A 25,826-nucleotide genomic window follows, 5' to 3' on the forward strand; every position below is an offset into this window, starting at 1 on the left:
CCCCACTTCCCAGCTGACAAGCTTTGGCTCTTAGAGAGGATGCCAGGCAACAGTCAACTCATGAGCCAGTGGAGATGAGCTAAGATGCCACCTTTGCACATGTACAATTTTTTGTTGATTATCATACAGATTGTTTTTACAAACTAAGAATGGAAAGGCTTTCCACTGTAAAAACATGAAAAACAGCTATTTTTCAGCCTAGATACATCCTTTGGGTTCAGCAAACTTGTATCCATTTTTCATATACCTTTATCTTACCCTGCACATTTAAATGACACTACTAATCAGTAGCCAGCGCTGGAAGTGACAATATCACTCACTATCTGGGGATTCAAAACAGACTCTTGACATCTCATCAAGTCCTACTAATGATTTTTTTTAAAAAATCATCCCTAAATTCATTCCCTATTACATCCCCACAGCTTTTCTCTTTATCTCTTTATATCTTACCTGCCTTATCATGATAATCTGCTAATTCTAGGTTTCCAGTCTCTTTTAGTCTAATCCATAGACTACATATTGCTATCAGAGCGGTAAATAAAAAATAATCACATCACGTGTCTACTTAAAATTTATCAATGGCTCCCCCAGCGTTTATGAGATTAACTTACAAGGGCCTTTCCTAAGGGATCCCAGCCTCATTTCCTGGAATTCAGGCCCACCCGTCTATCCAGGACTCTGGACAGGTGGCTATGGTCCAGTGGAGCATTCCTACTCATCCTTCAGGTGCCAGCCCAAGGATTATTTCACCCATGACCTCTTTCCTTACATCTCCAAAGTAGTTACTCATCATGATTTGACATCTTATTTATCTTTCTACTTCCAATGTTCAGCCCAATGAGGCACAAAGTAGGCAGACAATAAACATTGATACAATGGTTATACACTTTTTTCTCTATTTCTTGCTCTGGAAAAGGTTAGAAAAAGCTTAAAATTTAAGGCCCCAAGAAAAGAAAAAGAAAAATGTCACGAAGTTATGTAATGAGTTCTCCTCTTCTCTCTCGTATTTATTATGATTTTCTATACAACTCACCTCATCGATTTCAATTTCTGCACTGAATCACATACTTTACTTACCCACTGAGTACTTTCTCCTCATCTCCCAGTTTAGGAATATTAAAGGAAACATTCTCAATGGACAGAGAATATTAAAATACTGTCAATTCTGCAAATTATAATGTCTCCACCACACTTTAAATTAAGGCATAATTTTACTAAACACTCTAAGTACATACTCAGGGCAGTACACTACAGGAGCCTAGTCATCATGTATATAAAAAGGTTTCATAGTAACATGCTCGGTCTGCTATATTTTCACCTGAAAGCCTTTCTACCAATGAATGGTTCATATCTGACTCTTACTTGCTATGCTACAGCTACACTGTCTCCGGCACCAAGAACACTTAAACAAAATGGGTAGTTTTGACGACTACATCTATCTGTAAGGTTCCTTTCTGTATGAAAATTCTGATTCCATTTTCCCTGCATGTATAATTTCCAGGTTCTTAGAGTATTTTGCATAACCACAGACACTATCAATCAGACTAGTGAAGCTGCCTTTCCTGGCACTTGGTATTCATTTTTGCCTGGCTTTGTTTGTGTATGTAATATCCCTGCCATTTGGTCTCCTGAAAACAGGCATCCTTCTATGTGCCTCAGCAGCACAAAATCCAATAAAATCAGAGCTTCATTTCTTTATCTCTGCTGACTTTAAGGATTTAGAGATTTAAGAATATGAAGAGAGATCTTGATTTGGGGAAGCGGGATTAGTGTGTATAAAGGTGCGCTCAGGAATTTACTAATGAAACTTTAAAAATGACAATTACTTTCGATCATTTCTCTAACTGTGCTTCCTATTATGCTAGACACAAAAAGTTGAGCTCTCAGGGATTTGTCTGTAAAATGAGAAGTAGATTACAATTTTTGAGGGTACTTTCAACTTAGTTATCTATGATTACATGATTGTAAAGACATCCTCTGTTAGTCATCTTGCAGTTGTCTGCTGATGGTCACCAGGGAAAAAGTGAAAAGAGTATTCAAAGCTTAAAAAGGGCATTCTAAATGCATGCATTGCCCTGAGTAGGTTAGTGGACAGCATATTATTAATCAAAAGATGGTTATAACTAAGAGTAAAAACAGGAATCTCTAGGACTATAAGTGTTGTCAAGGTCAATGCTAATTGATGGTGACATTTCTTGATAGCTAAATTGTCTAAAATTTATTTATTATTTCTTAAAGTTTATCTGTTAAAATAAACATTATTTTAACAAAACAAGCTTATTTGGAAAGCTAAGAGAAATCTTCATGAACACAAATACATGTTTTTTTCTAATTAGATATTTAAGCTGTGTATATATAAGTAAAAACATCTAATTTGGGAACACAAAGACTTCCATGGAAGAATTTTTTTAAACAATTTGAAATACGAAATGCCTAAAACATAAATAACAATAATATAAAACAAAAACAATGTGGGGGGATAAGCAAGTCAGAAATACTCCTTTATAATGTTTTATCAGCCACACAACTACTTTACAGTTTCCAGAAAATCAGAACTGCATAAACTTCATCATGAAAAAATGTCTCCCTGCAACTGAGCTGAGGAATTTAGAGATGCTACATGTCAAAGGTAAAAACATGTTTCTTTTTTCCAGCAGGAGAGAAGGGTCATATGATGATGTTCCACTGCAGCATCTTCATGGCTCCCTTGCCAGAGGACTGATGTATATTTAATCACTTGATCTAATGGATGTGATTTCCCAAGTCACAGTTACCCATTAGGAAAGCTCTTGCTCTGGTTCAGCTGAGCACTCTGATTACATTTCCTGACTTTGTGGTTTCAGAGAGGCAGAGCTAAGGGAGAATTCCCTGGCTGGTCCATCTGTCTTTGCTATGGACAAGCAAATACAACACAATACAACCCAAGTCATTAGGCTTGGGGGCTGGGTAGAAAAACCACATGGGTTCACAATGTTCAAACCTTTTGAGCCAGGTTTGTATACGGCTAACTTAAATTCTCAGAGACAAATCTTCCCCCCCACCCCCGCCCCACCAAATGCCTTATCCTTCTTGAACAGAATGGGAACAAATCTCATTCTAGAGTTTTAAATAATTACCATGAAGTACAGTGCATCATCAGCACACCTGATGCCACATAAGAATATGTTTATATGCAAAGTAATATAGTAACACTTAAAAAGTCTTTTATTCCAGTATAGTGTGCTGTTTTTCACTATTGTAAGACACAGTTTAAAAAAAGTGTGTGTGTGTGTGTGTGTGTGTGTGTGTATATGCACACACACATACATACACTAGTGGAGGCTAGACTATATCACAATCTTTTCCACTGTCCTCCTTCTGCTGTATATTCTAAAGGAACATGTACAACGTTGAAACTTAACAGGACTAGAAAATAAACCTTATATCTATAAGATGGGAAAAAAAAACTGCTAACTTGGAATATCGGTAAATTTCCTATTGTAATTTAACAGAGTATCTGTTTTATGCAGTCCTATTTTAGATAGCTTGATCGAAAATTTAAAATAGACAAACCCTTACTGATCTAATGATGCACTTTTAAAGACTGTTTCATTAACAAATATTTACTTGGTTGACATATGTATTCCTTTGCTCTGGGATAAGAAATAAAGCATATAAAATATGATCTAAACAAGTCAAGTTCAAAAAGTGAAACACCATGACAAATTAATGATGGTGAAAAATTTTTTTAAAAACCTACCATGAGTGCAGAGTGCAGCCAAGACTGAAACTAAGAAACCAAGTGATGCATTAGCAAGGACCTTATATCCTATACTGAAGTAAGAGTAGTTAAGAAAGCAATTCTCAATTACAAGTATTAATCATTAACTAAAATATATGTGTTGCTGTTATTAAACACATCTTCATTAGAACTTTAATGAATTCATTAGAAATATTGTTTCAATTTGTTCATTTTTCTTTTCACTTACAAGAGTATAAAACATTCACCTATATATTATCAAGATCCTTTTGCCACGACAATTATAAGATGTATTCAGACTTTCAAACTTAAAAAAGAGGAAGAAATACCAAACAGAGCCTATTTTAGGAATCCAAGCCTTCCACCTGAAAGGGGTCTCCAGGTTTCTGTGCTGCTCTATTCTGTCACCTCTATCAGTTGAAAATTGGGTGTCATGGCTATGTAAGTGAGATAGGCCACATTAGTGGTTTTCAATTTAGGAGTACCGAGGTTGTGAGAACAATGAATTGTTTTCTCTAAACCAAGATTTAAAACTTTTAAGGACTCTATCTTTCCATTTGATCTGTTTTTCTTATTGAAGCACAACAAGATTTCTTTTGGAAAAAAAAGAGTTGTGCTATAGAAAATACTTGAAAGCATTTAGTTGGCTAGTATCAAGGAGGTTTGGATCAAATATAGCATTCATTCAACGTATAAAAGATCCTGCCTTTACAATGGGAAATTAAATGATCTTCCCCTGCTAAAGAAAATCCTCTATAGCTGTCTACTGCCTTCAGGATAACCTGCCGTGCCTCTGGTCTGGCACAGAAAGCCTTTCCTAACCAGGTGCTGACAGCCTCTGTTCTTCCCCTGTTTGCAACCTACATTCCAGCTGCAACAATCGATATTTCATTTTCCTAAAGGGCGGCCAGATTATTTTATGATCCTTTCCTTTTCACGCTGCTCGCTCTCTATCCAGCTTCAGCCACCCTGATCATTTGATGACTGATCTCTGTTTCTATTCAGTTCAGAAAGCACTTCTTATATGAAGAGATCTGACCTCATCACCTACCTTTCTTCCCTCAAATATAAATTCAGCTCTTCATCAACTTCTCCTCTCATCTCTCTGACTTGGGCTCCCAATTGCAATGAAACACATATTTTTATTGTATTTCTTTCTAATGTCTCATTTCTTTCATTAATCTCCATCCTTCTCTTCTTCAACTAGACTGTAAGCTCCTTAGATAGGAAACTTGTCTTAGGCATCTTTTATTTTCTTTATTGTTTTTTAATGGAGGTACTGGGGGTTGACCATGGACCTTATGCATGCTAAGCATGTGCTTTATCTATGTGCTGTACCCTCCCCTCAAGCAACTTTTATCATTAGCGTACAGCATGGTACCCAGGCATCATAGAAACCTGAAGAACATGTGATGGATGACTCTTCCTAACCTAAATACATTAAGAAGCAAGCATCTTGCCTTTAAGGTAATGCATATGTCACACTGATTTGTAAGCAAATTGCAATTGTTAACAAAATTCCTTAAGATTTTTCTAATAATTTGAGAGTATCTTCAAATATAATAACCAATAACTGTCATGTTATTGATTTTACATCAGAAACTTTTAAAAAATTTATAGCACCCTCAATTTTTCTTCTTCTCATTAAAAAAAATTAAAGCACATTCGGAAACAAAACAATTCCTAAACTTCTATGTAGCCTGATGTGTGCAAGAAACATAAAATTTCTGCTATTATACTTGGTTTCTCATTTTAATGATACCAAAATAAAAACTACTGCCTAACTGCTTGGGTTTAATCAATGCAGCTTTCCACCAACCACAAACAGTAAAGTTAAAAGCTTGATCTGACAGATGAGAAAGGAGACCAACATGGTGGACACCACCTAATTAATTATACGTTAAAATCCCTCAATTCTGAACTATACTAGTAAGAGCAGAAATTTAAAATCCATTAGGAGTGATTTTCCATTTCACCAGGGATTAAGTACCCCAAATTGTCAGTATTTTATTTGAAACATGTATTTGATGAAGGACAGATCACCAAATGTCTGGATCTCCAACGAAGTGATAATGTACTCAATGTTTTAGAAACTTAGGCACAGATAAAATACTAGATTGTTGGAGGGGAGGGTATAGCTCAAGTGGTAGAGCACATGCTTACCATGCATGAGATCCTGGGTTCAATCCCCCACACCTCCTCTAAAAATAAGTGAACCTAATTACCTCCCCTCACCCAAAAAGTATTTAAAAAGTTTATTCTATGGATTGTTGACTAATTCTAACTTAAAATTTTGCCATTAAACAATGCAGTTTATTTACAATTTGTAGGTAAATAGCTGGGTCAAGTTATACAGAAAACATTTTATTATCATTAAATCCAACAGACAATACTTTGAAGAAAGTTGTGCATATAACCAATTTAAGGTTATTAATGTGGTTGACTATAAATATAGCAAATTTTCATTGGTAGAAAATTTAGAAAATATTGAAAAGCATAAAGATTAGAATAAAATTAATCTATTCAGAGAAAATTATTGATGATATTTTGAGATATTTATTTTGTCTTTTTATGCACATACATTCAGCCAAAATGCTTTCCACAAGGCTGTAAAAATTTATGTTCCCTCTAGCAATATATAAGCATATATTTTTTCCATACCCAAACAATATTAAGTATAGTAATTTTTAAAATGCTTCACAATTTGATAGGGAAAAAAAAGCATTTAAAAAGATGTGCATTCCATGGAATACTTTGTTTCTTCTTTAATAAATCTGTTTATTCCCTTGGTCCTTTTTCTATTGGGGTTTTCATCATTTCCTTCTTTGATAAAGAGTCTTTTTATGCTAAGCATATTGATCCCTTTCCACTAAAGTTCCTACTTATTTTTTTTTTTACCAATTTGTCATCTTTTAATTTTTGTCTTTGGTAAACCTGGTTTCTGAAAATAAATAGAATTATGTAATTGTTATCTTAAAAAAACTAGACAGTTACTTTATAATTAAAATATTCACAGTTTCTATGCATATGTATTTTTTCCGAGGGTGAGAGCAGAGTTTTATTTTCAAGATCTATTTCTGGGAAGCACAGGTCTGGAAATGAGCTATCACATAGTCCCTGGATTCTGGTCTGGGGCTGAGAGAGGGTGCTCATTTTATCATGAATGGATCCCTCCAATTCAACCTTTGCCTCTTTTCTTTCCTGTGTTTAGGTCACACACCTTCTTGGATCTTCTGTATAATCATTTTTGCATTTGGAATTTTGTATAGTGAAATCTCTTTCATTCAGATGACTCTATTCTAAATAAAACTAATAATATTACATATTTTTATACACATTACGGTATGAAGCACATTCATGTGCTTCATTCATTCATTCAAATTCATTCTAGACATATTTTTGAGGACTTGTTATCTGATTATAATCCTAAGCTTAGCAGCAATTAGTAACTCCAAGGATAGAATACTTTTAAGTTGAATAACTGGGCCAAAACTACAGGTTTGTGACTCATTTTTCCCCTAAATAGTATTCTTACATTTATTTTTGAAGAATAAATACAGCCACGAAACTCAAAAGTGAGGTAATCAAAGTAATTCTTCCTCTCTCCCTTGTTTCCCAGCCACCCAGATTCCTACCCTAGAGGGAATCACCTTGTGTATCCATATACATGTTTTTACAAACACATATCTACCCATTAATTTTTCTTTTAACACAAATAATACCTTATATACACACTGCTTTACATTTTGCATTTGTCACTTAAAACTACAACCTGGAAACATTTCCATACACGTATGTAGAAAGCCACCACCTGTTTGTCCAAGAGTTTCATAAATTCCTATTGTATGGATGTGCCAGAATTATTTAGCCATTGCTCCTTGTAGAACATTCAGGTAGCTTCCCAAAGCTACAATGGTTATCCTCCCATACACAAGCTTCACAGTATGGAAGTATATTTGTGAGACAGATGCCTGGAAGTGGAATTGCTGGGTCATACTTACATCTACGTCTTTAATTTGGAAAAGATAATGTCGCCAAATTACTTTTCATAGAGGTTTTACCCATTTATACTCCCCAAAATGTATCAGGAATTGTTTGCCTATAACTTCACCACAGAGTTTTATAAATTGGTTTTCATCTTCGCCATTTTGAGCAGTGGGAATGATATTTTCCTATTATTTTAGTTTGCATTTTCTTTTATGAGTAAGGTTGGGATCTTTTCATATCCTTGGAAGCCATCTATACTTCATTTTCTGTGAGCTCTCTGTATACAGCCTTTGTCCATTTTTATAATGGGCTATTGGTCTGTTCTTATTAAAGTAGAAACTCAATGATTAAATTAGCTCTTTTCTGTGGCATAAGATGCAAGTATTTTTTATCAGTTTGCTGTTTTCCTTTCTTTCTTTTTTTCTTTTTCTTGGATTATGGTGACATTTTCCCTTCAAAACATTCAGTTTTTAATTAAATTGAATTAATCTGTCCTTTCTCTAATGGATACTGTTTTTTACATTACCTTAGAAAAATGTTCTGCTTTAACATTCTGGAAAAATTATACATGTTTTCTTCTAGTAACACTTCTTCCTTTTGGCTTATATTCTCTATTTTAAATATTTGATTCATTTGAAATGCATTGCGGTTCGGTTGTGAGGTAGCCATTTGAATTTATCTTTATCCACATGACTATCCAGTTGTCCCAATGATACCTATTAACTAATATTTCCTTGTATCTATCTGAGATGCCACTTTATAATTATGTCTATTTCTGGACATTATATTTTCTTCCACTGCACTATGTATTATACTAATATTACATAATTTACTCTAGTTTTATAGAATCATTTAATATCTAATGGGGTTAGTCCTAACAGATATTATCCTTTCTTTTGTATATTGTCCTAGCTAAGTAGATTCAGGTTATCTAATTTCAAAGAGGGAAAATCCCATTTTTATTTTCATGGGGGCTGCAGTAAATTTATAAGTTAACTTAGAAAAAACTGCCATCTTTATATGCGATAACTCCTTTTCTTAATACCTTCTCTTTAGATCATACATACAAAGTATACCATCATAAGAAAAATGGGCTGAGCTGGCTACCTATTTTAAAGCCCCCTAATGTTAAGTATATCATCCATAAATTAAATATAATAATCAATAAGTAAGCAGTCACTTTAATTGTTCTCTTCTGAAATTTTACCATTTCACCCTTCATATTTAGCACTAAGTTAATCATATTAATAAATTATTAAAGTGATCATTATTTCTTAGAGATGTATAATTTGGGGGATTACAGACACTTCCAAAGAGTAGCTAAATACTCCATGTCCTAAAATCACTCAAAGAATTTTTATGACAATTTATAGTGTTTGAGCAATTGATACGCAAAACATTTTAAGGAGTGTATGCAATAATTTCATACTAAGAGTAGCACATGGATAGTTAGGGATTTATTTCTAGATCTTTAATGAGGAAAATTATTGAAATATTGTGTTCTAGGTCTTTCATAACACCCTGTAATGATTATCTACATTATACTTTAAAATAGATGTTGTTTCTATGCATGGGCTTACAAAATACAGTATTCCTCAAATTTGTAAGAAATTCATTATAATTTCAAGATGTGTTACTTTGAAGGAAATTAAGATTATTGTCAATGATTGCTGGCATATCTGAAATTTTTAATAGAAAATTCATGTAGTCCCATTTATACATGATATATGACGGAAAAGGGGAAAAGATTTCTTTGCTCACATTAAATTTTCTCTGTTATTCAGAATTAACCCTTTCCTGAGAGGACAAATCATCAAGAACTTAAGTAACCCCTGGGATCGCTAAAGTACATCTGCAGAAGAGGTCCTACACCGTTTTATAAAGTGTTATATAGAGAGTGCATTTCCACTCTGATTATGCATGTGTCCACCTCCCCCAGAACATTACCAGGAGAAAGGGCATAATAGCTTTGGCGCCAGGCAGGGTTAGGTTTGATTTCCCTGCTTATAATACATATGAAGCCTTGTGACATTATACAAATTCCTCATAAATGGAGCAGGGGAGATATCTGTCATACAAGGTTTTTAGGTAAAAGAGAAACAGTTTCTGTCCCTACCACAGTGCCTAGGCTAAATAAATATTAGCAAAATTATTGTCATTTTTCCCTATATATACTGCAATTTTTAAATGATAAACCGTGAGTTACTCAGCAAAAGTAAAATTTTTAAGTGAAGAATTTTTGTTACTTATGATTCATTTTTCCAACATGTTTATGGCTTTAATCTAAAATCTAGGTTTACAGTAAAACAGGAAGACAACATAACATAGTTGTTAAATTTATAGCTACAGAGTGAGAGAGACTTGAGTTTTAATCCCATCTCTAGTGCTTATTAGCTTGTGTCCTTGGGCAAGTTAATTAGCCTCTCTAAAGCTTGGTTTCTGCATTGTAAAACAGCTGAAAAATGATTATCCAGTAAGGTCATTTTAAGGGAAAAAAATGAAACACTGCATTTTAAATATGAAGCACATTTCCTGGTACATTTTAAGTGTACAATACATTCTAACCATTCATTTAACACATTTCCTGATAACGTTTTAAGTGTACAAAAAATTCTAACCATTATTATGAGTGACTTCTATCAACTTTCTTGTCAATTGATTTAGCACACCTGAAGTTCTAAGACAGAAGAATAACTTCGGTTTCTTCATAATAGACAGAGCATTGCACTGCACATACAGAAACCTTTCTTTTTCAGGATATTTTAAAGATTAAAACAAAACTATGATCATTGTAAAAACCAAAATGACACTGCTTTCTACCAACAGATGGCGATATACGTCACACAGTCACTTAGTCCCTGCCTCAGGCTCCTTAGTCCAAGCAGTGCATACGATATGAGTGCACTGTTTTTAAGAGGTGATGAAAATTATTAACTACATCAGACTTCTTAAATGCAAATATACTGAGTGTTGAAATATTTGATAACTAAAACAACTGGAATTTGATGAAAACCAAAGTAGAAGTAATAAAATAACTGAAAGTGTCTGAAAATAAGGAATGTGGCAAGCTTATAAAAGATTAATTACCTGACAGTAGAAATGGTTCTTTAGGACTGAGCAGGATCATGCAATAGGTTAAAAATGCTGAGAGTAGGCAACAGCCAGAATGATACAAAGAATCATTATTTTTAAAAAAACATAAAGAGAAAAATTTCTAGTAGGGGTTGGAGGAATTTTCTTCATTAGTAGTGAATGCTCTAGAACTTAATGCAAAGCAAGAGGAGGCTAGGTATTCATTGAAGAAGGTAAAATTCAAGCATAGTGACAACTGCTGATGAAATAAATATTCCTGGCAGGCCTAGATTAGTTCAGTAGGCTCAAAGCCCTTTAATTCAATATCAGGACAAATTAGTTAAGCATCACACACGCCAAGAGATTCTTCTGGAACATTTGTGGACACTGTGGATGGTAAAGAACTATGGAATAAATCACATGAACTTACAAACAAGCCTTTTGCAAACTAATATGTTCATCAGCAGAGGAACTTCCTGTGTTTCTTACTTCTCTATTTCCTCTTGGAACTAGAGGCTGTAATAATTAGGACAGGGCACTGAGCAGCCCTGACCATAATCTGGGAATATGATGAAACCCATATAATACTGTTTAAAATGTATTCTCTTTTGAGGTAGTTGTTGTTTAAAAGATATTCAGAAGATGAAGGGTATGGCTATTTTTTAAAAAGGGGGTGAAGTAAATGTATGATAGTATTTCTTCCTGCCATTTTTAGACAGGGTTTTTAGACTCTCATGATAGATATAAACAGGCCTAGAACAGTGGAGAATATTCCAGATTAGACAGTGGCCACAAAGTAGCAAGTAAATGTGGACAAAATAATTCCTGTCCTTCCTCAAATTTATACTCCAATAGATTTCTGATCAAAAGACTTGGATTCTGAAATAAGGTGAGTGCTTAGGCAAAAAGAGTGTATAACAACTCAATGGCAAAGGTGCTTCACTTGTACTTACAGGTTTTACTTCTTTTACTAGTGTTCTAATTAATGCACTGAACTGTTTATAAACAAAAAGAGGTCCACATGTCATATTTTAATGACAATATAAACCATATGTAGTGACCTTGAGTTCCTATAAATAGTCACCATTTTTCATTTGCTGGTAGCTACCCAAGGGGAAAGGACTTAAAGTCCACAAGGATTATTTGTGGTACAAACTAATCTTCAAAGCTCAGTGCTCATCAGCAAACTCTCTCAAAAACACTTCTAACAAAAATGACTGAAAAACTAGGTCTTCACCAAGAATTAAGGGAAAGGGGACAGGAGATTTTTGAACCTGTTTGATTAAAATTAATCTAAGATTCTAAATAGTACAGTCATTGATTTACTAAACACTTAAAGAAACAAGACAGTCTTCCCTTTTCATCGTTCACTCATTTGTTTATTCACTCAAGTATTACTGAGTACACACTCTGTGTAAAATACTGCGCCATGGTTGGAGGGGGTTATAACTAGCAAGACAGAATTCTTGCTCTGTTTAATCATATCGTCTAAAACCCAGGATCAGAATATAAAGAGCTCCTGAATCTATTAACTAGTTAGCAAGGAATCAGAATTCCTAGGCTACATAGGAGGGGATCAACTCAAACATTTTTCAATAATAGGATTGGTCCAAAGGATGAAAGAACCCAGAGACCAGGAACATATGAACATATAATATTCTTTCTGCACCAGGAATCTTCCTATGCTGCTACTGTACTCTTTCAATAATTCAAGCATTTTAATCCTAATATACAAGAAAAAAATAAGGTAGGGGTTGCTGAAAGGGAAGGTAAATGTTCAGAGTAAGGAATATTGAACTAAAAACCAGACCTCCGGGAATGATGCATGAAGGGAAGTTGGAGACTCTTAGACTCCATAATGTCTATAGAAATTGAAAAAAATAATCACCAGTGGATCACAGACCTAAATAAAAGAGCTAAAACTATAAAAAGAAATCACAGGGGAAAACATTTAGGATACTGGATTTGGCAGTGATTCCTTGCACATGCCACCAAAAGTACAGGCAACAAAAGAAAAAGGTAAATTGGATTTCATAAAAGTTAAAACTTCTGTGTATCAAAGGACACTACTCAAGAGTAAAAAGCTAATCCAGAGAACAGACAAAATATTTGTAAATCATTTATCTGATAAGGGATTAATGTCCACAAAATATAAAGGACTCTACTCTTAAACTCAACAACAAAAATAAAAAACCCTATTCAAAAGTGAGCAAAGGCCTTGAATAGACATTTCTTCAAGGAAAATATACAAATCCTTAATAAACACATGAAAAAATATTCAACTTCACTAATCATTAGGCAAATGCAAATCAAAACTACAATGAGATACCACTTCACACCCAGTAGGGTGACTATTATAAAAAAAAAAGAGACAAAACAAATGTTAGTGAGGGTGTGGAAAAATTGGAACCCTTATGCACTGCTGGTGGGAATATAAAATAGGGCAGCCACAGTGGAAAAAACTATGGCAGTCCTTCAAAAAATTAAGTATAGAATTGTCCTATGATCCAACAATTCCACTTGTGGGTGCATAAAATAATTAAAAGTGGGGACTCAAGATATCTGTACACCGATATTCACCACAGCATTACTCATAATAGCCAAATTGTAGAAACAACCCAAAAATCCATCAAAGGGGGTATGGATAAACAAAATGTGGTATAAACATACAATGGACTATTATGCAGCCTTACAAAGGAAGGAAATTCTAATACATGCTACAACATAAATGAACTTTAAAAGTATTATGGTAGGTGTGGTTAGCATGCATCCTGCACTCAATCCCCATTACCACCACTTAAAAATAAATAAATCAACCTAATTACCTCCCCCACTTCCCCAATATATATATATATATATACATACACAGACACACATATACTAAAAACACTATGCTAAGTGAAATAAGCCAGACCAAAAAAGACAAATATTTTACATTTCCACTTATTTGAGGTACCTAGAGAAAAGTCAAATTCATAAAGAAAGGAAGTTACCAAGAACTGAGGGGAGTGGAATGAATGAGGAATTATTATTTAATGGGTACAGAGTTTCAGTGTGGAATGATGAAAAAGTTCCAGAGATTGATAGTGGTGGTAGTTGCAATGTGAATGCACCTAATGGCCCTGAATTGTACACTTAGCAATGGTTGAAATGATAAATTTTATGTTATGTATATTTTACCACAAAAAAATTTTATTTTTTAAGTCACAAAAATGTCCTGACAACTGTAAGGTAGAGTGTCTGTAGGCTACCAGAGTCAGCAGTTAGCAGCGGGGCAATCTTGATGGGATTCAAATGTGCTTCCCGGGTATCTGTTTTGCCAGGCAGTACCCCTTTATATCTAGGCCATATCATCATTTGATGAGAAATAACTGTACAACAGATACCAAAATTAATGAAAATCTGCAAAATGTTACTGTACTCTCACCATGTTTTAATTTGCAGAATTTAAACATTTAAAGATACTCTCAATTGTAACCTCTGCCCTACTAACCCTTTTCTCCTCAACTGGCTTCCAAGAATCTAATCCATTGCAGACGGGAAGAGAATATATTTACATATAAATCACAAAAAGTCACTAAAAGATTAATTTTGTGTGGAAATTTGGTGTTTTCCAATCATTTATTGGATTGTGTGGTATCCACATCCAGAATGGGATCCAGTTAAAAAAAAAAAAGGCACACTTCATCCCCTCCCAAAATTTGCCCCCTGCCAGTCACTGTAACACTGGCTCATCATACAGACCTCTAGGCAGACTTAGTAATCTTTTCCAAATTAAGAAAATGTCTTCGTCTTCTACCATGTTCTACCTTGCTCTCTGCACTTTAGCCACAGTGACTTCCTTGCTGTTCCATAAACACATCAAATATGCCTTAGGGCTGTTGCAGCTGCTGCTTCTTGTCACTGAAATAATTTTCCTGTTGCTTAGCTGGCTCCCTCACTTCCTCATCTCCTTCAGGTCTCTGCTCAAAGAGCGTCTCTAAAACGCTTCTCTAGCCACCCTTATTAAATAATGCCCCGTTCCCTCTATTTTCTCTGCCCTGATTTTTTTCCTCATAGCACATATTATAACACAAAGACAGGAAGTGGTAAACGTTTATTTATTCACTATCTGTCTCAAAACTAGTAGGAATCCTCCATGTGTTGCTCAGTGCTGTAGGTACAGTGTCTACAATAGTGCTGAAGGCAATGAACAAAGGAAGAGGAAAGGAAAGAAGGAATTACTATTAAATTCCAGAAAACATATAAATGCCGAGAACAGTGATGCTGAGAGTTCTAGGAACTGACCTGGAGCAACTCAGCATCTCTTTACCACCACCCTTGGGATCTCTGCCAGGTCCTCCCTTCCCACAAACCTCAATGGCACTGATACCAACTTGGATATGAGCTCCTGACCTACACATTTTGGAGGCCAACCAGATTGGGCTTCATGACTGATCATCAGCTAAAGACAAATCAGTTGAAAATTGTAGTTTGAACTCTTTTTTTTTTTTTTAACTATCTGACCGCCTCTCCACCTCTTAAGCAAATACTCCAACAGACAATCCTCACTTTTAGAAAAGGATTTGGGCTTCAGCCTTTTTAATGCATCAACTTGAGTACACGTCAAAATATTTTGGCTCTTTTATGCAAAGAAGGCTAAATACTGTCATTGAGAATCAGTGAACCCAAATTGTGGCAGAATATCAGCTGCAGTGCTGTTCCTTTCTTGAGTAAGAAATAAGAAATAAGACTCTGTTTCACCAGGACCTAGTAATGATAAACAGCTAGGCTTGAAAAGCATAAATGACTAAATCCTTGTTAACTGATTCTTCCTACATTCTTAGAAAGGAAGTTTCAGTGAAAAAGAGCTATTTTTAATAAAAGTTGAACACAGTTGTGCAATAAATATGTATCATGTATTCATCAATAATGTATTAAGAATGATTGCATGTGAGGCACCATGCAGGGAAGCATGATGGACATGAAAAAGTTATGGTCTCTTCCCTTAAAACCTTCAGTCTAGTGGATAAGCCGCCAACCCACAATCATCAGAACAGGCTGAGATATATCATGGAACTCAGGGGTCCAATTTCTCACGTATTTTATATCCTAAGTAGATAACAGATATTAAAAGAAAATCATTTGCATTAGAAAATTATTTTAAGTATCACACACGGTAAATTAATTTCCCCCAAATGTTTTAAAACCCTTAAGAGCGAACACTCTGAATCATTGGTATTAAAGAAAACACTATAATTGGCATAAATCATTGACTCTTTAGGACAACAAGTACTAAGCTTTAAATTAGGACATAAGAACACTTTAGACGAATATTGTCTTCTTTTCTCTCCTCCATCCTCTTAACACCCAGGATCTCACAGCTGCAACTTTATTCTCTATTTCTACTCCATTTCATCACTTAGAGCTTCATGAACCTACCCAGACATTTCACACACACATCCCTTTAATGACTCTCCTCCTCTTTCAACTCTTGTCTGCCTTGGGTTTGTCTGCCGATTTCAATTCTGTCATAATAAAACAAACAAAATATTCTAATCATGGCCAAGTCAAGTCAGAGTAGCACAATGACACCCCTAGACCAGGAAAGCAAAGTTATTCAATGTCTAAAACAACCTCAGAAACACTTCAAATGTATAGATACATTTCACAATATCACAATGCCTTCAAACTTCTACTTCAATCTCAATTTTGGTTTAACGCAAATGTACTCCCCAAAAACCAGTATTCAGGATGAATGTTTAAACAATCTTCAATATTTATTTTTCTTGTTCTCTAGTATGGTGTATCTGTGTGGGATATGTGCAAATATATTCCTGGGACAAATAAGATTTTCTTTCGGTTAAGAGGAATATATGTCATTCAAGCTTAGTAATCATGGTCAGTAACTTCTGAGCCTTACTGTTTTCACCTCAAAGGGTGGTTGTGAGGATTTAAAAGGAACATTAGCAAATTCTTTAATGTCCTGCTTGGAATAAATGAGATCTCCACATATGAAGTTGTTAAGTTAATGTTATTATCAGTAAGATTAATGAGATGTAAATTGTGTTGTCTATATTTTCCCTTATGGCAAGGTACCTGTTATATATTCATTGTCTGTCTTCATGACACTGCCCTGGTCCACCTCTTGCAACACATAGTCTATTATTCTTTGCATCTGAAGAAAAATTGTGAATTGCTAAAGATAACAGTAAATAAAAATGATTCAATTATTAACCTTAATTTGATGATGTGCTTTACAAGAATCTGATTTCAATAAAGTAAGTGAATTGACATATTAGCAAATATCTCTCTCAGGTTCACGCATTTTATTTGCTGATTTAAAAATTCAGAGTTATATTCCTGATGACTGAATTACTAAAGTAAGTTTGATTTCATATATATGTGAGACATTTCATGATAAGCTCTTCTAAAAAAAATTCCTATCAGATTAGATACCAGTTGTTGTAAGATGCACTAACAGGACATGGGACAGGTCGCCTCCACTGAGCTGCTCTCTGTTAATGCAGAATTCTGGTAGATCAGGGTCAAAAACAAAACAACAACTGGATGGTTAAACTCTTGATTTTTGAATGCCTCTCCCATGTTTGCCTATTGATAAGTTTTTAGATACTTCATATAAACTATTTGTAATAGCCTATAGCTGAAAAGTTTACCAACAGAGTGTTACAAAGAGTTACAAATGGAATGATCTTATATTAGAGATGTATAATCATATTGTCTTTAAAAATAGTCAGAGGAAACTGCATTATTAGTATTCACTGAAACACAGTTACAAGTAGAAATAACAGTGATAAACTTTAAATGCCATACCATTTGTGTTCGAAAGATAATCGGAGTGCATTTTGATTTTAATCTACTGTTACCATATGACTAGCTAACATTATTGAACATCTCCTTATCAAGTGTGAGATACTAAAATGCCTGTTGTGAATATATATATTTTAAACTAATGTGTACAGCAACCCTGAGATGTAGACACTACCAACATTACAACAAAGTTGCATTTGAGAAGTGAAAGTATTTGACTAAGATCACATGCTAAGCAAAAGAAATACCTAGAAAAACACTTTTTTCACTGTATTAATGTGAACACAAATTTATACCTCTATGCTTTTAACATGTGATAACAACATTTTACAAAGATTCTGAACTATGGAAAAGATGTAATATGAATTTTCCAAAGAGCTTCTCTGCATAGCCATTCTACAAACATTCATTCCTGAAAGTCTGTCAGATGATCTCTTGGGATTGTAAGAAGCTTGTTCCCAGCTGACCCATAAGGACGTCATTTCTTTCCTTCCTACTTGAATCACCATTAGCCAAGTTTGCCCAGGGTAACAAGAATATGGGGCGGTGGGGGGGGGGGGATCAACACTTCAACTTTGTAATGTTTGTCCCATGAAAGGATCATCTATAAAGAGTGGTCCCATAAAATTTACCTAGAACAAATGTTAACTTTATATCATCAATAAAGAAAGTAAAAGTGTAATTTACCAATAACATATTCTATTCTACTTAAAAAACACCTATAGTTAGTAAATTATCCTTACTCTAAGCTCTAAAGGAAGCACTGTCTATTGGACTTGAAAGAATAATCATTTAGTGGAGTTTAAATCAAGACATAAGGGGGTATTTCATTATCATATAACTTCTCTCTCATTTTCCCCAGTTTTACTTTAATGTATGGATTTGAATATCTACATTGACTTCTTTTTCGAATTTCCGAATTACAGACCCCAAGAAGATGACAATTTCAATTACAGTAGATTCTAAGATATATATTTTATGAGCGACTAGTACAGTTGTCAGACACTATGTCTAGTGAAATAATCCCTATTTTTTAAAAACAATCAGATGACACAGGGAGTTTAGTTTGGCCTAAAACACAAAGAAGATTTCATTAAACATCTCTGTAGAAATGTCTTTGTAGTTGTATTTTAATGCATCTGTCTAATCTTATTCATTATTCTTTAGAGGCTCAGTTTTCCAATCATCTGTAGAAATACTTTGACCTAACAGTGGAGCAAAATTTGTATTACTGGTATATATACCAAGTGTTTAGAAGAGGAGATGTAGGAGAGAAAAGGAAAGAAAAAAGGCATTAATTGCAGGGTAGAGATGGTAGGTTAATGATACTGTAAATGTACTCACTCGCTCTAAAAGTGAACAATTTCCCAGTGAGCAATCACAGGTGCAATTAAAGTTTTATCATATTTTGATAAATGATTCAGACAGCTTTGTAAAAAATCCAAAGAGGCATTTGAAAGAAAGTTGTGATCAATAATGGCACTCTCTCAAACACCTGACACAACAAAAGGAAATCATAAAATGAATAGCAACGAAACTGCAATTACAGTAATGGTGTATTTTAATAATAGTATATGGTATTTTCAGCTCCTTGTTATATCACTTTGAAAGTCCAAAGGTATTCCATTTCCTGTATTAAAGAAACAATGACAGAATTTTTTCACTTAAAATACAGTTGTCATTTTAAAGAGAAAAAAAGAACTGCTTCTCAGTGGAGCTAAAAAGATACAGGATAGTTCAATTCTATATACAATGTCAACTCAACTTTGCTTGTGGCAGACTATATTTATTGGCACTGTTCACGGCCTTCCTCCTCCTTCCCCTTGTTCATGGTCTGGCATTTTTCCTCCCCACTCAAGGGTTTCATTTCTCCCCACTTCATTCTACCTTTAGCTGCCAAGAGCTGATGGCTTTCCCTGTTGCCTAAAGCCCTTTCCTTCCAGCTACACAGAGAAGGAAGAGAACGTTAAACCTTCAATGAAGAAATTTCATTTTGCAGGATGGCAAGACACCAAAACTGTCCTCTCATATTCCACAAAAGAAATCTACCCACATTCTGTGAATGCTCTCCATAAATTCTCATATGAAAATCATTTTTATACAACCTTATAAAATCCATTTCATCATGACCTTGCCGTCTTAAATGACAGTCTAACTCTATATAATTCTGAAGAAGGAAGCTGTAATACCTCCTGTAACAATGAATTAGCTTATCTGGGATGTGTAACATGGAGGCCCATCTTCAATTAGTGCACAGAGGCACTCCAGTACACTCCAATAACAACATTGTGCTACTGCAGTTGCAAATTTAACAAAATCCTTGGTGACAATTCATGAGATACTTTAATCCTTCAAGAATAAATTTGACTGCCAAATTCTTTACCAAAAACAAACAAACAAAAAAACCTTCTGCACAGCAAAGGAAACCATAAGTAAAACAAAATGACAACCGAAGGAATGGGAGAAAATTTTTGCAAATGATGAAACCAACAAAGGCTTGATTTCCAGAATATATAAGCAGTTCATACGACTTAATAAGAAAAAAACAAACAACACCATCCAAAAATGGGCAAAAAACCTAAACAAGCAATTCTCCAAGGAAGAAATACAAATGATCAATAGACACATGAAAAAATGCTCAGTATCACTAATTATCAGAGAAATGCAAATCAAAACTATGATGAGGTTATCACCTCACACTGGCCAGAATGGCCATCATTCAGGAGTCCACAAATGACAAATGCTGGAGAGGCTGTGGAGAAAAGGGAACCCTCCTTCACTGCTGGTGGGAATGCAGTTTGGTGCAGCCACTGTGGAAAACAGTATGGAGATTCCTCAAAAGACTAGGAATAGACTTACCATATGACCCAGGAATCCTGCTCCTGGGCATATATCCAGAAGGAACCCTACTTCAAAAAGACACCTGCACCCCAATGTTCATAGAAGCACTATTTGCAATAGTCAAGACATGGAAACAGCCTAAATGTCCATCAACGGATGACTGGATAAAGAAGAGGTGGTATATTTATACAATGGAATACTATTCAGCCATAAAAACCAACAACATAACACCATTTGCAGCAACATGGATGTTTCTGGAGAATGTCATTCTAAGTGAAGCCAGAAAGAGAAAGAAAAATACCATATGAGATCACTCATATGTGGAATCCAAAAAAAAAAAAAAAAGAACATAAATACAAAACAGAAACAGACTCATAGACATAGAATACAAACTTGTGGTTGCTAAGAGAGTAGGGGGTGGGAAGGGATAGACTGGGGTTTCAAAATTTGTAGATACTGACAAGCATATGCAGAATAGATAAACAAGATTATACTGTATAGCACAGGGAAATATATACAAGATCTTGTGGTAGCTCACAGCAAAAAAAAAAGTGACAATGAATATATTTATGTTCATGTATAACTGAAAAATTGTGCTCTACACTGGAATTTGACACAACATTGTAAAATGACTATAACTCAATAAAAAATGTTTAAAAATTTTTTTAATTTTAAAAAATTTTTAAAAAACCAATATGGTTTGCCACTTGCTAGATAAAAGTATTATCAATTAATAATATTTGATTAATTGATTAATGGTTAATGATAATGATCATTGATTAATGAGCATTGATTAAAGCTGGCTGCCTAACTGAAAGCTAAATTTTCAACCAAATGTTCATAGCAAAACTACTTCTTTGTTTCATATCTTTCAGTATAGTCTCAAAAAAAGAGGGGAGACATTGCCACACAAGTTCCGTGTGTGTGTGTAAATTCTTGTATAAATATGACACGATCATTAACCAGCATGAATTCTGAAGCCCACTTCCCTGCCTCAATAATAGTGATGATCTTCCTGGATCAGCTCATAGTGTCCCTCTGAGGCTTCCTTAGCGAACACTCTGGATTTCTGAGATAATTTCCCTCTTGAGCCTGGAGTAGACACCAATTTGGATCATGAGGGCACCCAATCTACAGCCTCAGCCTCATTTGACCACACTTCCATCAACTGAGCCCACTCAAGTGTCCATATTTATTACAAAGTAAGGTTTTAAATTCAGTGATTACTGAGTGACCCTCAAATTGTGGTAAAAGATACAGATTTAAGCCTAAGAAGTTCATCATTGTATATTAGGAGTCACACTAAAGTCATGTTGGCTTATGAACTCCAGTGGTTCTTTAAAATATATTTTAATCTAGTTGTGGTCATTGCCTTTCTAAGAATGTGATACAATCTACTTCCCTTTGAACGCCTTAATGCCTACACAGTTGCAAGTTGTGAATACGTCTCAGAGTATTTTAATTTTACCTCCTCAGAACCATAGTACAGGGTTGTAAACAGCAGATGCTCAATAAATTAAAAGAGAAATTGCATCCTAAAATGCATAAATTTACAGGGTTGGTACACTCTGTGGTGAAATAAGTCTTATCTTTGTACTTTATTATTTACATAAATATCTAGGAACCCTCCCTACTACTTCATTGCAGGTACTGTTCTGGAGGCGGGGCCAACAATAAAGGCGTGGTCTCTGTTTATTGGAAATATTCAAATATACAAATCCCCCAAACACCTGCATGCTGTCATAAGCACTATATAGGAAACGAAGGAGGTACCCAGAGACTAACAGGTGACAGTTTACTTATGACAAAGTGGTCAAGAATGATCTCTGTGAGGAGACGACCTTTGAGCTGAGATTTCCAGTTTGCAAAGGAACTAACCATTTAAAGAGAGGAAGGAACAGTCCAGAGGCTGGGAACTTCTGAAAAGGCCTTAGGGAGTGAAACTGTGTTCCAGTTTCATGTGTCCCAGGTACTAAAAGAGCAGGGAGACCAGAGCATGTAAATGAGAGGAGATGCACTCAGGGACGTGGCAGAGAAGGACCAGAGAGTGTGCTGTATGCTAACAGAAGGAATTTGTGTTTCTACATTTACTCCTTTTTTCTATGTAGTTCTGAGCCAGTGAATGTTCTTAACGTAAGGCATGATGGCATTGCTTTTTATGAGAGTGAATTACAAGGGAGCAGACTATGGAAACAGACTAATGTGAAGGCTGTAGAAGGAATCCAGGAAAATTATGATGATGCCACTAATTTGGTGGTAGAGTAGATACAGAAAGCAGGGTGGAAGAGGTACATCTGAGAAGTATAATTGAATAGAGATGCATTTGGGAGGTAAGATCGAGAGATCTAAATATGGACTGGTTAGGGATGAAATGCCATGATGAGGAAAAGAAAGCAATCAACACCGGTGGATGGTACAACCATTAGTTCAGGTGACGGAGCCTGGGGAAAAAGATCTGAGACAGAGTTTTAGGGGAAATCATAGATTATTACCATTATGATATTTAGAATGACCTATTCACATTAACAAACTTTAAATTCCTTTACAAGGTTTGAAAAATACCATATAATTCCTCCTAGCACTTCACATTTCTTCACATATCTAACAGCAATGATATTAGATAAAGATTCTATTTTTTTCCTTGCCACAGAGAAAGTTGGTTGGTCACATTAAATAAGGTGACTAGAACCCCACTGATTTCACCTCTGAGTTTCTTACTTTTTCTTTGCTGCCAGAGTCACCTCGGCAACAGGTAGCAAAAACACAGAAGCACCAGGGCTCCCATGATTATCTCCTGGTCCTAAGAGACACAAGGCGGCAGGAGGATGCTCTTGGCAGAGAGCCAGACCTGACTCATCTTTCTTCTGTAGAAGCATCAGGTACCCTGTAAGCCCTGCCCTGCACCACAGGAATTATGGCAAATTGTATGCCCAGCTTTTATAAAAATACATCGCCATGTCCCACGATTGCACAAAGGTTCACTTTTTAAAAGGAACCTCTAAAATAGGCACTTTAAACAACTGCAAAACAAACACCTACCATAAGCAAAACTACTGTCAGTTGCTAATAGAGGACACATCCTCCATTACATCAAATGTCATATTCTGTCTAGCATTTGGTTGTGAACAAGCTATTCTAGCAATCATGATTATTCCATACACAGGGATAAGATAAGACTAGCTTTCAAATAATTAATAAAATTTGTTAAACATCCTACTTAACAGTTTCTAAAAAAGTGATTCTAGTTTAAATTTTTTTAAATGACAGAAAAATAATTTGAAGACTTTTCAATAAAATGGACTATTTAATAATTGGATTTAGTTTGCAGATAGGCTTTACTGATATTAAAGCAAAAGTCATGAAAAAATATTTTTAAATACTGACAGAAAGACAGACAATATCGTTCTCCTGCCCACGGAGAAACAGAAAAGAATATAATTGTGTGTCTGAAAAAAACTGAACCTTCTAACATTAACTTCACACTCAGCAAGTGAAAATCCATCATTCTTTTAAAAGCTTACGTTGATTTGATCTTTATTTTATTGACGTGAGCTTCTTAAAAACTCTAAGCTTCTCTCACATAAAAATTGCTCTTAGCTTCTGAGATATAAATTACTTCGAACGCTGCAACTGTAACAAACAAACAAACAAAAGCACTAAAATAATGAGAAATATGTTTGCTATAATCACAGAAGTTGGCATTCAAGTTTCTAGTTTGGTAATTTTGCTTTAATCTTTCAATTGTTTTTAACACAAGTAAGGAAAACAATACTTTTTTTCTCTAAAATTAAATGACAGTTTCAGATGAAGCCGATAAAGTTAAAATGATTTTTAATCTTATCTGAATTTCACTATAAAATGATTATTCGTTTGGAAAAAATAAACTGCTAAGCTTTATTTTAGAGAAATGCGGCCAAGCAGCCGGGTCAGTTATCTATGTTCGTGTGCTCGGAAGGGGTGCGGCGCGCCCTCGCAGTCCCCACAGGTAGTGTCAGCTTTGTTGGTTCTGCACGGTCGCTCACCTTTGCAGATGGGAAATAATACACATGCTTTTTGCTCATAAAGAATACGACCTGCCCTCGGAACCCAGACTCATCCAACGACTCTGCCAGCGCAGACAGAAACAAATAATAGTAAACCATTAGGTACAGCTGCCCCTCCTTTCCACATTTTCACAAAGTGGCAGCAAACCCACACGGTTAAAACCAGCAATGGGTCGGCCTTGCAATGGAAACAGCTGCCTTTCCAGCTCCTCTTGCTCGCTGGCACCTCCTCGCCCAGCTTCTCCCCTCTCTGCTTTCCAGGTGGCGGAACACCAGGTGGCTAAAACCAAGAGACGCGAAAAGCGACACAGGTGGGTGTGGCGGCTGAGGCGAGAGACTGGCGGCTTCCCTTCCCGCTACACTGAAGGAGCAAGAGAAAAGGCACTTACTTGCAACCTTGCCCGCGGATCATGCCCACCTTGTGCGCCCGCAGAGTATGGCCTCGGGGAGGACGCGGGCTTCGGGGACCCTTCCTCGCTCCCGGCTTCTCCCCCCCAGCGTTCTCTCTGCTGCTGCTGCTGCTGCCGCTCTCCGTTTCTTTGGGCTCCTGTTGCTCCGCGGGCGCCTGGCACTACCCGCCGCTGGCACCCAAGCTAGCCCAGCCCCAGCCGGCGGAGCCCGCGGAATTGGAAACCAGACGCCCGCCGCGGGAGCGCCGGCGAGGGCCTGCGGGAAACTGCGCCCCTCCTTCCGGGGCGCGCCCTGGGAAGCGGCAGCCCCGCCCCCGCTCCCTGCCCCTCCCCTCCCCGCCCTTTCCCCACCCTCGCTCCCGGCTGCCCTCCCCTCCCGCAGGGGGCGCCGGGCGGAGACCCAGCCAGGGGCGCGGTGTTGGAGGTGCTGCAGCCTCTCCACTGTGCACTAGTAGGAGGCAGAGGAGGCGGGGTCACACGACCGCCCACCCTCACCCACCCCATTGAGTGGGCCGTTTGTGTGTGTGTGTGTGTGTGTGTGTGTGTGTGTGTCCAGCAGCCTGAAGAGCCCTTCCCTTACCTCACCCCCTCCCCCATCACCCCTTCTTCCTTTTCTGCTCAGCGGAATCTGCTAACGTTTCCGAGAAGCCACTTACTACGGGCAGAGGAGGCGGGGACCCATGGCACAGTCCCAGCCAGTGCCTCCTGGGCCCTGGGCTCCGAGGATTCGAGACTGGGAATCAGTTTCTTCCCTGGGACTTTGTCTAGGGACGCTGGGGCGGTGGCGCACAAGACCAGTCTCTAGACTGCGATTTATTTTTTTCTCTTTTTTTAATGATAGATCGATCGGGTTGCCAGGTCTTCCAGGCAGGCAAAAAAAATGTATTTTCTTTCAAAGGTGAAGTGAGGCTTCCAGGTCGATGG

At 36.3% G+C, this 25,826-nt stretch overlaps 1 protein-coding gene across 1 annotated transcript in view; it reads right to left on the reverse strand.

The window, feature by feature from the left end:
* SCN9A (sodium voltage-gated channel alpha subunit 9) overlaps positions 1-25,045 on the reverse strand; it is a 121,693-nt gene extending 96,648 nt beyond the window's left edge. The window contains exon 1 of the mRNA XM_072961101.1: positions 24,882-25,045. The gene's annotated coding sequence lies outside the window, so the exon portion shown is untranslated. The remainder of the gene's footprint in view (positions 1-24,881) is intronic.
* Positions 25,046-25,826: the final 781 nt, after the last annotated feature.

This window comes from Vicugna pacos, chromosome 5 (assembly GCF_048564905.1).
Source record: "Vicugna pacos chromosome 5, VicPac4, whole genome shotgun sequence".
In the NCBI taxonomy this organism is placed as follows: Eukaryota; Metazoa; Chordata; class Mammalia; order Artiodactyla; family Camelidae; genus Vicugna; species Vicugna pacos.